This window comes from Bos grunniens, chromosome 10, assembly GCF_055505025.1.
Source record: "Bos grunniens cultivar Pamir isolate PY7600 chromosome 10, Bosgru_T2T1.0, whole genome shotgun sequence".
NCBI classification, from domain to species: Eukaryota; Metazoa; Chordata; class Mammalia; order Artiodactyla; family Bovidae; genus Bos; species Bos grunniens.
Window position 1 is genome coordinate 43,498,729 of NC_141174.1, and position 14,636 is coordinate 43,513,364.

At 41.0% G+C, this 14,636-nt stretch overlaps 1 protein-coding gene across 36 annotated transcripts in view; it reads right to left on the reverse strand.

Moving 5' to 3' along the window:
• GABPB1 (GA binding protein transcription factor subunit beta 1) overlaps positions 1-14,636 on the reverse strand; it is a 72,377-nt gene that overhangs the window by 43,573 nt on the left and 14,168 nt on the right. The gene's annotated exons all lie outside the window — the stretch shown is intronic.

Consider the following 14,636-nt stretch of genomic DNA (forward strand, 5'->3'; position numbering starts at 1 on the left):
GGTTCCCTTTTCTCCACACCCTCTCCAGCATGTATTGCTTGTAGACTTTTGGATCGCAGCCATTCTGACTGGGGTGAAATGGTACCTCATAGTGGTTTTGATTTGCATTTCTCTGATAATGAGTGATGTTGAGCATCTTTTCATGTGTTTGTTAGCCATCTGTATGTCTTCTTTGGAGAAATGTCTGTTTAGTTCTTTGGCCCATTTTTTGATTGGATCGTTTATCTTTCTGGAATTGAGCTGCAGGAGTTGCTTGTATATTTTTGAGATTAGTTGTTTGTCAGTTGCTTCATCAGCTATTATTTTCTCCCATTCTGAAGGCTGTCTTTTCACCTTGCTTATAATTTCCTTTGTTGTGCAGAAGCTTTTAAGTTTAATTAGGTCCCATTTGTTTATTCTTGCCTTTATTTCCAATATTCTGGGAGGTGGGTCATAGAGGATCCTGCTGTGATGTATGTCAGAGAGTGTTTTGCCTATGTTCTCCTCTAGGAGTTTTATAGTTTCTGGTCTTACGTTTAGATCTTTAATCCATTTTGAGTTTATTTTTGTGTATGGTGTTAGAAAGTGGTCTAGTTTCATTCTTTTACAAGTGGTTGACCAGTTTTCCCAGCACCACTTGTTAAAGAGATTGTCTTTAATCCATTGTATATTCAACCAACCCATTTCTAACATTCCTCTTCCGAAATAAGCTTTTTCTTAAATAAGCTAACTCCTCAACAATTCTACCTTTCCATTTTTATCAGCAATTTATGCCATAATCTGTACACTTCCTCTTCGTTCATTAAACAAATGTTTACTTAGCATACACTATCTTCCAACAGAAAGGCAAACAAAAACAGACAAGTCCCTAACCCATAGAGCTTTTGTAGTAAAGGGAGAGCCTGGCAATTAATCAATCAACCAATCAGTTAAAGTTGTAGTGATAACTGCTAAGAAGAAAATATAAGGCAGGATAAGAAAATGGAGACATTATACAGGAGACAGGGATCAAGACCATCCCCATGGAAAAGAAATGCAAAAAAGCAAAATGGCTGTCTGGGGAGGCCTTACAAATAGCTGTGAAAATAAAGAGAAGCGAAAAGCAAAGGAGAAAAGGAAAGATATAAGCATCTGAATGCAGAATTCCAAAGAATAGCAAGGAGATATAAGAAAGCCTTCCTCAGAGATCAATGCAAAGAAATAGAGGAAAACAACAAAATGGGAAGACTAGAGATCTCTTCAAGGAAATTAGAGATACCAAGGGAACATTTATGCAAAGATGGGCTCGATAAAGGACAGAAATGGTATGGACCTAACAAAAGCAGAAGATATTAAGAAGAGGTGGCAAGAATACACAGAAGAACTGTACAAAAAAGATCTTCACAACCAAGATAATCACGATGGTCTGATCACTCACCTAGAGCCAGACAACCTGGATTGAAGTCAAGTGGGCCTTAGAAAGCATCACTACGAACAAAGCTAGTGGAGGTGATGGAATTCCAGTTGAGCTATTTCAAATCCTAAAGGATGATTCTGTGAAAGTGCTGCACTCAATATGCCAGCAAATTTGGAAAACTCAGCAGTGGCCACAGGACTGGAAAAGGTCAATTTTCATTCCAATCCCAAAGAAAAGCAATGCCAAGAATGCTCAAACTACCACACAATTGCATTCATCTCACAAGCTAGTAAAGTAATGCTCAAAACTCTCCAAGCCAGGCTTCAGCAATACGTGAACCGTGAACTTCCTGATGTTCAAACCGTTTTTAGAAAAGGCAGAGGAACCAGAGATCAAATTGCCAACATCTGCTGGACCATCAAAAAAGCAAGAGAGTTCCACAAAAGTATCTATTTCTGCTTTATTGACTATGCCAAAGCCTTTGACTGTGTGGATCACAAGAAACGGTGGAAAATTCTGAAAGAGATGGGAATACCAGACCACCTGACTTGCCTCTTGAGAAACCTATATGCAGGTCAGCAAGCAACAGTTAGAACTGGACATGGAACAACAGACTGGTTCCAAATAGGAAAAGGAGTACATCAAGGCTGTATATTGTCACCCTGCTTATTTAACTTCTATGCAGAGTACATCATGAGAAACGCTGGGCTAGAAGAAGCACAAGCTGGAATCAAGATTGCCGGGAGAAATATCAATAACCTCAGATATGCAGATGACACCACACTTACGGTAGAAAGTGAAGAGGAACTAAAAAGCCTCTTGATGAAAGTAAAAGAGGAGAGTGAAAAAGTTGGCTTAAAACTCAACATTCAGAAAACTAAGATCATGGCATCTGGTCCCATCACTTCATGGGAAATAGATGGGGAAACAGTGTCAGACTTTATTTTTGGGGCTCCAAAATCACTGCAGATGGTGATTGCAGCCATGAAATTAAAAGATGCTTACTCCTTGGAAGGAAAGTTATGACCAACCTAGATGGCATATTAAAAAGCAGAGACGTTACTTTGACAACAAAGGTCCGTGTAGTCAAGGCTATGGTTTTTCCAGTAGTCGTGTATGGATGTGAGAGATGGACTGTGAAGAAAGCTGAGTGCCGAAGAATTGATGCTTTGAACTGTGGTGTTGGAGAAGACTCTTGAGAGTCCCTTGGACTGCAAGGAGATCCAACCAGTCCATTCTAAAGGAGATTGGTCCTGGGTGCTCTTTGGAAGGAATGATGCTGAAGCTGAAACTCCAGTACTATGGCTACCTCATGCGAAGAGTTGACTCATTGGAAAAGACTCTGATGCTGGGAGGGATTGGGGGCAGGAGGAGAAGGGGACGACAGAGGATGAGATGGCTGGATGGCATCACCGACTTGATGGACGTGAGTCTGAGTGAACTCCGGAAGTTGGTGATGGACAGGGAGGCCTGGCCTGGCATGCCTGGCATGCGACTGAATTGAACTGAACTGAACTGAAGAAAATGCAGAGTACTGGATTAGGGACAGAGAATTGCCATTTAAGAAAAGTCTAAGGACAGGCCTCCTTGAAGAGGTGACATGTGAGTAGAGACACAAATGAAGGAAGAGGCAAAGCAAGGAAGGATCCCAGAGAAAAGCACCATGATGGATATAACAATCTTTAAGCTGCTCAACATCTAGGGAATTCTAGATATTGAGCAGATATGCAGATGACACCACACTTATGGTAGAAAGTGAAGAAAGTCTTGAAAGAAGAAACCTCCACCTATTATTGAAGCTAGTTAACTGCTTTCCCAGCTTTCCTTGCAATTGGGATACAGTCATATGATCTCCTCTCCAAAAGAGAAGTATTTAAGCCGGAATTTAACTTAGGTGATAGTGCCATTAAAAAAGCAGGAAGTACATAGAATCCATTATGACAAGAGCGGCAGCAGATTCCAATCACAGTAACGATAGGAGTTTCTTTCTGTGATGTATTCCTTTCCTATAAAATTCACCAGAGGTGGTTTCTGGTGCTTAAACCTAAGAATTCTGACTGTTCCTGGTGATCCAGAGAGAGGCCAAACACTGGGTTGGCCAAAAAGTTCACTCGAGTTTTTCGATAAGATGTTACACGAAAGCAAAATGAACTTTTTAGCCAACCCAATATACGAGCCCTGAGATAAAAGTAGAAGAGTAGGATATGCAATCACAAAGGTATGAATGGGCCACTTCATGTAGGGCCTTTTGGGAATTTTAAGGAGTCTGGATTGTATTCAGTTTACTAGGAAGATATTAGAATGTTTTAAACTTAAGGGTTGTGATGTGACTGAATTAGTTTTTTAAAAAACTACACATGTACGAGAGTTGGACCATAAAGAAGGCTGAGCATCAAAGAATTCGAACTGTGGTGCTGGAGAAGACTCCTAAGAGACCCTTTAGAGCAAGGAGATGAAACCAGTCAATCCTAACAGAAATCAACCCTGGATATTCATTGGAAGGATTGATGCTGAAGCTCCAATGCTTTGGCCACCTGACTGATGCAAAGACCCAACTCACTGGAAAAGACACTGATGGCTGGGAAAGACTGAGGGCAGGAGGAGAAGGGGTCAACAGAGGAGGAGATGGTTGGATGGCATCATCAACTCAATGCACATGAGTTTGAGCAAACTCCAAGAGATAGTGAAGGACAGGGAAGCCTAGTGTGTTGCAGTCCATGGGGTCACAAAGAGACATGACTGAGTGACTGAACAACAACAACAACTCAAGTCATGTGGGAAATACATAGAAGATGGGAAGAACTGAGACAGGAATACTAGTTACAAAAATATTTCAGGCTGATAGTGCCTTGTGCTAGGATGATACCTGTGTAATCATTTGGACATTTCTACCTTTAAGTACTATCTGCTGCTGTTGCTGCTAAGTTGCTTCAGTCGTGTCCGACTCTGTGCGACCCCAGAGATAGTAGCCCACCAAGCTCCCCCGTCCCTGGGATTCTCCAGGGAAGAATACTGGAGTGGGTTGCCATTTCCTTCTCCAATGCATGAAAGTGAAAAGTCAAAGTGAAGTCACTCAGTCGTGTCCGACTCTTAGTGACCCCATGGACTGCAGCCTACCAGGCTCCTCCGTCCATGGGATTTTCCAGGCAAGAGTACTGGAGTGGGATGCCATCTACCTAGGTTTAAATCTAGCATCTTATTGTATGCTTTCCACTGTTCTCTGTTCAGTTTCTGTTCTTTCTTGTCTTCTTTCAGATTGATTTTTTTTTTAAACATTCTATCTATTTCATCTACTGATTTGGAAGTTACATCCTCTCTTTCTTTAGTGGTTCCCTAGATATCATACCATGTATTAAATTCTGCTGCTAAGTCACTTCAGTCGTGTCCAACTCTGTGCAATCCCAGAGACGGCAGCCCACCAGGCTCCGCCATCCCTTGGATTCTCCAGGCAAGAACACTGGAGTGGGTTGCCATTTCCTTCTCCAATGCATGAAAGTGAAAAGGGAAAGTGAAGTCGCTCAGTCCTGCCCAACTCTTAGCGACCCCATGGACTGCAGCTTACCAGGCTCCTCCGTCCATGGGATTTTCCAGGCAGGGGTACTGGAGTGGGTTGCCATTGCCTTCTCCAGGTATTAAAGTCTAAAGGTAGTCAAAATCTTTAGTTCCCCCTTCCCCCAAAACCTACAGAGTTTAGAAGATCCAACCAACACATCAATCAAATGCAATGTGTGGACTCTGGATTCAGTCTGAAGAAACTAAATGTAAATTTTTAAAAGTCATTTTTTTAGGGCACTGAACAACTACTTGCATGATACCATTAATGATGGATACTTGTCACTATCAGTTCAGTTCAGTTCAGTCACTCAGTCGTGTCCAACTCTTTGCGACCCCATGAATCGCAGCACGCCAGGCCTCCCTGTCCATCACCAACTCCCGGAGTTCACTCAGACTCACATCCATTGAGTCAGTTTTCATTCCAATCCCAAAGAAAGGCAATGCCAAAGAATGCTCAAACTTGTCACTATACATTTTTCCAAATCCTAGAATGCACACCACCAAGAATGAACCTGGAGAAGGCAATGGCACCCCAATCCAGTACTCTTGCCTGGAAAATCCCATGGATGGAGAAGCCTGGTAGGCTGTAGTCCATGGGGTCATGAACAGTTGGACACAAGTGAGTGACTTCCCTTTCATTTTTCACTTTCATGCATTGGAGAAGGAAATGGCAACCCACTCCAGTGTTCTTGCCTGGAGAATCCCAGGGACGGGGGAGCCTGGTGGGCTGCTGTCTCTGAGGCCGTACAGAGTCTGACACGACTGAGGCAACTTAGCAACTTAGCAAAGAATGAACCACAACGTAAACTATGGACTATGATGTGTTAATGCAGGTTCGATTGTTAACAGTGTACTACTCTGGTGGGGGATACTGGCAATGGCAGAGGTTATACATGTATGGGGAAAGATGGTATATGAGAAACCTTTCTATTTGCCCCTAAATTTTGCTGTGCAGCTAAAACTGCCCTAAATTTAGAAAGACAGCCTTCAGAATGGGAGAAAATAATAGCTAATGAAGCAACTGACAAACAACTAATCTCAAAAATATACAAGCAACTCCTGCAGCTCAATTCCAGAAAGATAAACGATCCAATCAAAAAATGGGCCAAAGAACTAAACAGACATTTCTCCAAAGAAGACATACAGATGGCTAACAAACACATGAAAAGATGCTCAACATCACTCATTATCAGAGAAATGCAAATCAAAACCACTATGAGGTACCATTTCACCCCAGTCAGAATGGCTGCGATCCAAAAGTCTACAAGCAATACATGCTGGAGAGGGTGTGGAGAAAAGGGAACCCTCTTACACTGCTGGTGGGAATGCAAACTAGTACAGCCACTATGGAGAACAGTGTGGAGATTCCTTAAAAAACTGGAAATAGAACTGCCTTATGACCCAGCAATCCCACTGCTGGCATACACACTGAGGAAACCAGAATTGAAAGAGACACGTGTACCCCAATGTTCATCGCAGCACTGTTTATAATAGCCAGGACATGGAAGCAACCTAGATGTCCATCAGCAGATGAATGGATAAGAAAGCAGTGGTACATATACACAATGGAGTATTACTCAGCCATTAAAAAGAATACATTTGAATCAGTTCTAATGAGGTGGATGAAACTGGAGCCTATTATACAGAGTGAAGTAAGCCAGAAAGAAAAACACCAATACAGTATACTAACGCATATATATGGAATTTAGAAAGATGGTAACAATAACCCTGTATACGAGACAGCAGAAGAGACACTGATGTATAGAACAGTCTTTTGGACTCTGTGGGAGAGGGAGAGGGTGGGATGATTTGGGAGAATGGCACTGAAACTTGTATAATATCATATGTGAAACGATCACCAAATCAATGCATGATACTGGATGCTTGAGGCTGGTGTACCGGGACGACCCGGAGGGATGGTACGGGGAGGGAGGAGGGAGGGGGGTTCAGGATGGGGAACACATGTATACCTGTGGCAGATTCATGTTGATGTATGGCAAAACCAATACCATATTGTAAAGTAATTAACCTCCAATTAAAATAAATAAATTTATATTTTAAATAAATAAACTAATTTTTTAAAAAAAGAAATGCTGTATCACCAACAAAATTTGATCAAACAGATTATGTTGAAAAACATGGAATACAATGATTCCAAGTTAAAAACAAGATTTTATAGATTTAGATTTAATGAAGAAGTTTTTAGGAATAAACAAATTTCCTTAAGTAACATTTTCCTTGTGATATACGTTAAAAATCTATATCTAAATAAATGTTTTCAATAAAAAATAAATAAAAATGTTTAAATATACGTACAGTTTTGTCGGAACTTACGCATTAACAATTAAATTATCACTATAAAAAAATAATAAAATAAATTTAAAAGATCATTTGGAGATTTGAAACACTGCTTAAATGTGTATTAATATTAAGAAACAGTGCTTAAATTTATATTAAGAAATTAATATTGATAATAAGAAACTGGATCTGACAATGATATTTAAGTTTATAACATTTTAGGATTAAAAACAAGTATTTACACATTAAATGATGTGATACTTGAAATTTGTTATAAATTAATTGAGGGATGTATGTGGAACCAGATTAGCCATGAGTTGATCACTGGTGAAGTTAGGTAATGAATATGTGGGGTTCATCATACTCTTTCCTTTCCTTTTATATATTTAAAGTTTTCCACATATTTTTTTTAAATTTACCCTCCTTCTAGACAAGGACCCCAGAATCTAGAATCCCATTCATTTCCATTCTGCTATTGTCTTGTTTTTTAATCCATTAAATAATTTTTACTGTTCTATACAGTCCTTATTCCTTCTCATTTTCTAAATATATATCACTTTATTTTTCAGCCCTTCATATCTTTTATTTTGACCATGTGGGGTTCATTCTGCTGCTGCTGCTAAGTCGCTTCAGTCGTGTCCAACTCTGTGCAACCCCATCGACAGCAGCCCACCAGGCTCCTCTGTACCTGGGATTCTCCAGGCAAGAGTATTGGAGTGGGATGCCATTGCCTTCTCCGGGGTTCATTTTACCTGATGTATATACTTTAGGACTGCACTAATAAGGTGCATGTAATCATTTAAATTAATGAAAAATTCAGTTCCTCAATCACACTAGCCACATTTCAAGAGTCCACCAGTCCTATGTAACTTATAACTACAATACTGAACAGCACAAAGAATATTTCTATCATTACAAAAACTTCTACTTAATGAAGCTGGTTTAAATGATCTTTAATCAATGTTGATAACAATCTGTTTTTGTTTAAAATATCTTTATTTCCACCATCATTCTTCAAAGATATTTTCACTGGCCATAAAATTCTAGGTTGACAGGCTTTTTCCTTTGTTTTTATTTCATTTCATACTGCAGATATTATTTCACTATCTTTTGATTTATATTGTTGAGAAGTCATTTGTTAGCCTAATTCTTGCTACTTCAATGGTTATCTTTTCCTTCAGCTACTTTTTAAATTTTTCTTAATGTCATTGGTTTTCTACAATTTCATTATGATGTGTGAATTCAAGATGGCAGTACAAAAGGACATGAGCTCATCTTCTGCAAGAACTCCAAAATTACAACTCTTTGCTGAACAACAGTCAAAAGAAGAATGTTGGATCCCACCAAAAAAAGATATCTGGAGAAGCCCCAGGAAGATGGTAGGAGGGGCAAAATCACATTTAGAATCAAACCCCATACCCGCCAGAGACACTCAGAGGGCTCAAACAAACCTAGTGCACACCAGGACTCAGAGACCCCAGAGAATGAGCTAGAACTGTGTTTGAGTGTCTCCTGTGGAGGTACTGGTCAGCAGTGGCCTGCCACAGCGGCAGGGGCTCTGGGTGCAGCAGACCTGGGTATGGCATAAGCCCTCATGGAAGAGGTCACTATTAACCCTACCACAGAGATGCCAGAACTTACATAGGACTGAGGAAACAGACTCTTAGAGGGCACAAACAAAACCTTGTGCACACCAGGACCCAGGAGAAAGGAGCAGTGACCCCATAAGAGACTGACCCAGACTTGCCCATGAGTGTCCAGGAGTCTCTGGTGGAGGCGTGGGTCAGCAGTGGCCTGCTGCAGGGTCAGAGGCATTGAGTGCGTGCATGGGATCTTTTGAATAAGGCTGCCATTATCTTCATTACCTCAACCATAGTTTGGTCTCAGGACAAACAACAGGGGGGGAACACAGCCCCTCCCATCAACAGAAAATTAGATTAAAGATTTACTGAGCATGGCCATCAAAGCAAGACCCAGATTCCCCCACAGCCTGTCCCTCCCATCAGAATGCTTCCACAAGCCTCTTATACTTATCCATCAGAGGGCAGAAAGAATGAAAACCACAATCACAGAAAACTACTCAAACTGATACATGGACCACAGCCTTTTCTAACTCAATGAAACTATGAGCCATGCCATATAGGTCCACCCAAGATGGACAGGTCATGGTGGAAAGTTCTGATGATATGTGGTCCACTGGAGAAGGGAATGGCAAACCACTTCAGTAATCTTACCTTGAGAACCCCATGAACAGTATGAAAAAACAAAAAGATAGGACATTGAAAGATGAACTCCCCAGGTTGGTAGGTACCCAATATGCCATTGGAGACGACTGGAGAAATAATTCCAGAAATGAAGAGACGGAGCCAAAGCAAAAACACCACCCAGTTGTGGATGTGACTGGGGATGGAAGTAAAGTCCAATGCTGTAAAGAACAATATTGCATAGGAATCTGGAATGTGAGGTCCCTGAATCAAGGCAAATCGGAAGTGGTTAAAAGGAGACGGCAAGAGTAAACATTGACATTTTAGGAATCAGCAAACTAAAATGCACTGGAATGGGTGAATTTAACTCAGATGACCATTATATCTACTACTGTGGGCAAGAATCCCGTAGAAGAAATGGAGTAGCCACAGTCAACAAGAGAGTCCGAAATGCAGTACTTGGATGCAATCTCAAAAACAACAGAATGATCTCTGTTCGTTTCCAAGGAAAACCATTCAGCATCACAGTAATCCAGGTCTATGCCCCAACCAGTAATGCTCAAGAAGCTAAAGTTGAATGGTACTATGAAGACTTACAAGACCTTCTAGAACTAACACTCAAAAAAGATGTCCTTTTCACTGTAGGGGACTGGAATGCAAAAGTAGGAAGTCAAGAGATACCTGGATTAACAGGCAAATTGGGCCATGGAATACAGAATGAAGCAGGGCAAAGGCAAACAGTTTTGCCAAAAGAACACACTGGTCATAGCAAACACCCTCTTCCTACAACACAAGAGAAGACTCTACACATGGACATCACCAGATGGTCAGTACCGAAATCAGACTGATGATATTCTTTGCAGCCAAAAGTGGAGATGATCTATACAGTCAGCAAAAACAAGACCAGGAGCTGACTGTGGCTCAGATCATTAACTCCTTATTGGCAAATTCATACTGAAATTGGAAGAAAAGTAGGGAAAACCAACCGACCATTCAGGTATGAACTAAATCAAATCCCTTACGATTATACAGTGGAAGTGACAAATAGATTCAAGGGATTAGATTTAATAGAGTGTCTGAAGAACTATGGATGGAGGTTCTGGACACTGTACAGGAGGCAGTGATCAAGGGCTTCCCCAAGAAAAACAAATGCAAAAAGGCAAAATGGTTGTCTGAGGAGGTCTTACAAACAGCTGAGAAAAGAAGAGAAGCTAAAGGCAAAGGAGATAAGGAAAGATATACCCATCTGAATGCAGAGTTCCAAAGAATAGCAAGGAGAGGTAAGAAAGCCTTCCTCAGTGATCAGTGCAAAGAAATAGAGGAAAACAACAGAATGGGGAAAACTAGAGATGTCTTCAAGAAAATTAGAGATACCAAGGGAACATTTCATGCAAAGATGCACACAATAAAGGACTGAAATGGTATGGACCTAAAAGAACATATTAAGAGGAGGTGGCAAGAATACACAGAAGAACTGTACAAAAATGATCTTCATGACCCAGATAACCACGATGGTGTGATCACTCACCTAGAGCCAGACATCCTGGAATACGAAGTCAAGTGGGCCTTAGGAAGTATCACTACACACAAAGCTAGTGGAGGTGATGGAATTCCAGTTGAGCTATTTCAAATCCTAAAGGATGACGCTGTGAAAGTGCTGCACTCAATATGCCAGCAAATTGGAAAACTCAGCAGTGGCCACAGGACTGGAAAAGGTCAGTTTTCATTCCAATTCCAAAGAAAGACAATGCCAAAGAATGTTCAAATACTACAGAATTGTACTCATCTCACATGCTAGCAAAGTAATGTTCAAAATTCTCCAAAATTCTCCAAGCCACCTTCAACTTCCAGTGATGTTCAAGGTGGATTTAGAAAAGTTAGAGGAACCAGAGATCAAATTGTCAATATCCTTTGGATCATAGAAAAAGCAAGAGAGTTCCAGAAAATCATCTACTTCTGCTTTATTGACTATGCCAAACCCTTTAACTGTGTGGATCACAACAAACTGTGGAAAATCCTTCAAGAGATGGGAATACGAGACAACCTGACCTGCCTCTTGAGAAACCTGTATGCAGGTCAAGAAGCAAGTTAGAACAGGACATGGAACAACAGACTGGTTCTAAATAGGAAAAGGAGTATGTCAATCCTGTATACTGTCACCCTGTTTGTTTAACTTCTAGGCAGAGTACATCATGAGAAATGCTGGTCTGGATGAAGCAGAAGCTGGAATCAAGATTGATGGGAAAAATATCAATAACCTCAGATACACAGATGACACCACCCTTAAGGCAGAACGCGAAGAAGAACTAGAGAGCCTCTTGATGAAAGTGAAAGAGGAGAGTGAAAAAGTTGGCTTAAAGCTCAAATTTCAGAAAAGTAAGATCATGGCATCTGGTCCCATCACTTCATGGCAAATAAATGGGGAAACAATGGAAACAGTGAGAAACTTTATTTTGGGGGGCTCCAAAATCACTGCAGATGGTGACTGCAGCCATGAAATTAAGACGCTTGCTCCTTGGAAGGAAAGCTATGATCAACCTAGACAGCATATTAAAATGCAGAAACATTACTTTGTCAACAAAGGTCTGTCTAATCAAAGCTATGCTTTTTCCAGTAGTCATCTATGGATGTGAGAGTTGGATTATAAAGAAAGCTGAATGACGAAGAATTCACGCTTTTGAACTGTGGTGCTGGAAAAGACTCTTGAGAGTCCCTTGGACTGCAAGGAAATCCAACCAGTGTACCCTAAAGAACATCAGTCCTGAATATTCATTGGAAGGACTGATGCTGAAGCTGAAACTCCAATACTTTGGCCACCTGATGCGAAAAACTCACTAGAAAGGACCCTGATGCTGGGAAAGTTTGAAGGCGGGAGGGGAAGGGGCCAACAGAGGATGAGATGGTCAGATGGCATTACTGACTCAATGGACATGAGTTTGAGTAAGCTCCGGGCATTGGTGATGGACAGGAAAGCCTGGCATGTTGCAGTCCATGGGGTCGCAAAGAGTCAGACATGACTGAGCAACTGAACTGAACTGAACTGAACCAAGGTGTGAATTTATTTTCACTCTAATGTGGATTCATTGGGATTCTTGAATCCTAGTTTGGTACCTTTCATTGTTTCTGGAAAACATCAGTAATCACCTCTCTAAATGACCTATTTTTCTTTCTCTTCTTCTGGAATTCCAATTAAGACTTTCTCACGCTATCCTCCACATCTCTTACCCTGTCATCTATATTTTCCATCGTTCTCTTTTCTACCTTGAAGCTACATCTTGGATAATGCTATGTGATCTATATTCTAGTTCAAAAATTTTCCTGATGGGTCTAACGTGCTGCAAACTGCACCATTAAGTTTTTAATTCATTTACTCTATTTATTTCCAGTAGTTGTAATTGTTATTTTCAAATCTACAATGCCATTTTTTTTTGCTTCCTCTCTTCAGATGTGTTATTTCTGTGAACACAGTAATTATGGTTGTTTAACCTGTATCTTCTAATTCTAATATATGATGCCTATGACAATCTTTTTCTGCTGTCTCTCCTTTCCACTGGTTCTTGCTCATGTTTGTCTGCGTGTACGGTTGGTTATCTTTGACTACGTGCCTGTCAGTGTCCTTCAAAAATTATTTTGGGGAGCCGTAACATGAAGGATTGCTTCACCAATACGTGAACCATGAACTTCCTGATGTTCAAGATGGTTTTAGAAAAGGCAGAGGAACCAGAGATCAAATTGCCAACATCCGCTGGATCATCAAAAAAGCAAGAGAGTTCCAGAAAAACATCTATTTTTGCTTTATTGACTATGCCAAAGCCTTTGACTCTGTGGATCACAATGAACTGTGGGTAATTCTGAAAGAGATGAGAATACCAGACCACGTGACCTGCCTCTTGAGAAACCTGTATGCAGGTCAGCAAGCAACAGTTAGAACTGGACATGGAACAACAGACTGGTTCCAAATAGGAAAAGGAGTACGTCAAGGCTGTATATTGTCACCCTGCTTATTTAACTTCTATGCAGAGTACATCATGAGAAACGCTGGGCTGGAAGAAGCACAAGCTAGAATCAAGACTGCCGGGAGAAATATAAATAACCTCAGATATGCAGATGATACCACCCTTATGGCAGAAAGTGAAGAACTAAAAAGCCTCTTGATGAAAGTGAGAGTGAAAAAGTTGGCTTAAAACTCAACATTCAGAAAAGTAAGATCATGGCATCTGGTCCCATCACTTCATGGGAAATAGATGGGGAAACAGTGGAAACAGTGTCAGACTTTATTTTTTGGGATCCAGAATCACTGCAGATGGTGATTGCAGCCATGAAATTAAAAGACGCTTACTCCTTGGAAGGAAAGTTATGACCAACCTAGACGGCATATTCAAAAGCAGAGAGAGACATTACTTTGCCAACAAAGGTCCATCTAGTCAAGTCTATGGTTTTCCAGTGGTCATGTATGGATGTGAGAGTCGGACTGTGAAGAAAGCTGAGTGCCGAAGAATTGATGCTTTTGAACTGTGGTGTTGGAGAAGACTCTTGAGAGTCCCTTGGACTGCAAGGAGATCCAACCAGTCCATTCTAAAGGAGATCAGTCCTGGGTGTTCATTGGAAACTGATGCTAAAGCTGAAACTCCAATACGTTGGCCACCTGATGCCAAGAGTTGATTCATTGGATAAGACTCTGATGCTGGGAGGAATTGGGGGCAGGAGGAGAAGGGGATGACAGAGGATGAGATGGCTGGATGGCATCACCGGCTCGATGGACATGAGTTTGAGTCAACTCCAGGAGTTGGTGATGGCCAGGGAGGCCTGGCGTGCTGCGATTCATGGGGTCGCAAAGAATCAGACACGACTGAGCAACTGAACTGAACTGAACTGAACCGAACATGAAGGAACATTACTCAAAGGAACACTTCTATTTGCTTCTGCAAAACACCAAAAGGATAATACCAGTCAGGGACCAATCCAAATAAAGTTATAAATTAAGGTGCCCTTACCTCACTAGGCTGGGGCTACAATTTTGTAGTGTTTTTTTTTCTCTCCTGTTCTACTCAGTACTGAGACAATTTGCCTGAAGTCCTTTGATATTTGACTGGGAAGTAGGCAATGGATGAAAGGGGGTCAAGGATGTGCTCTGGTTCATCCTTCCCTCTCAGGAGTAGACATACAGGTTCAAGCCTAACAAGGACAGATCTCTTATATGACTC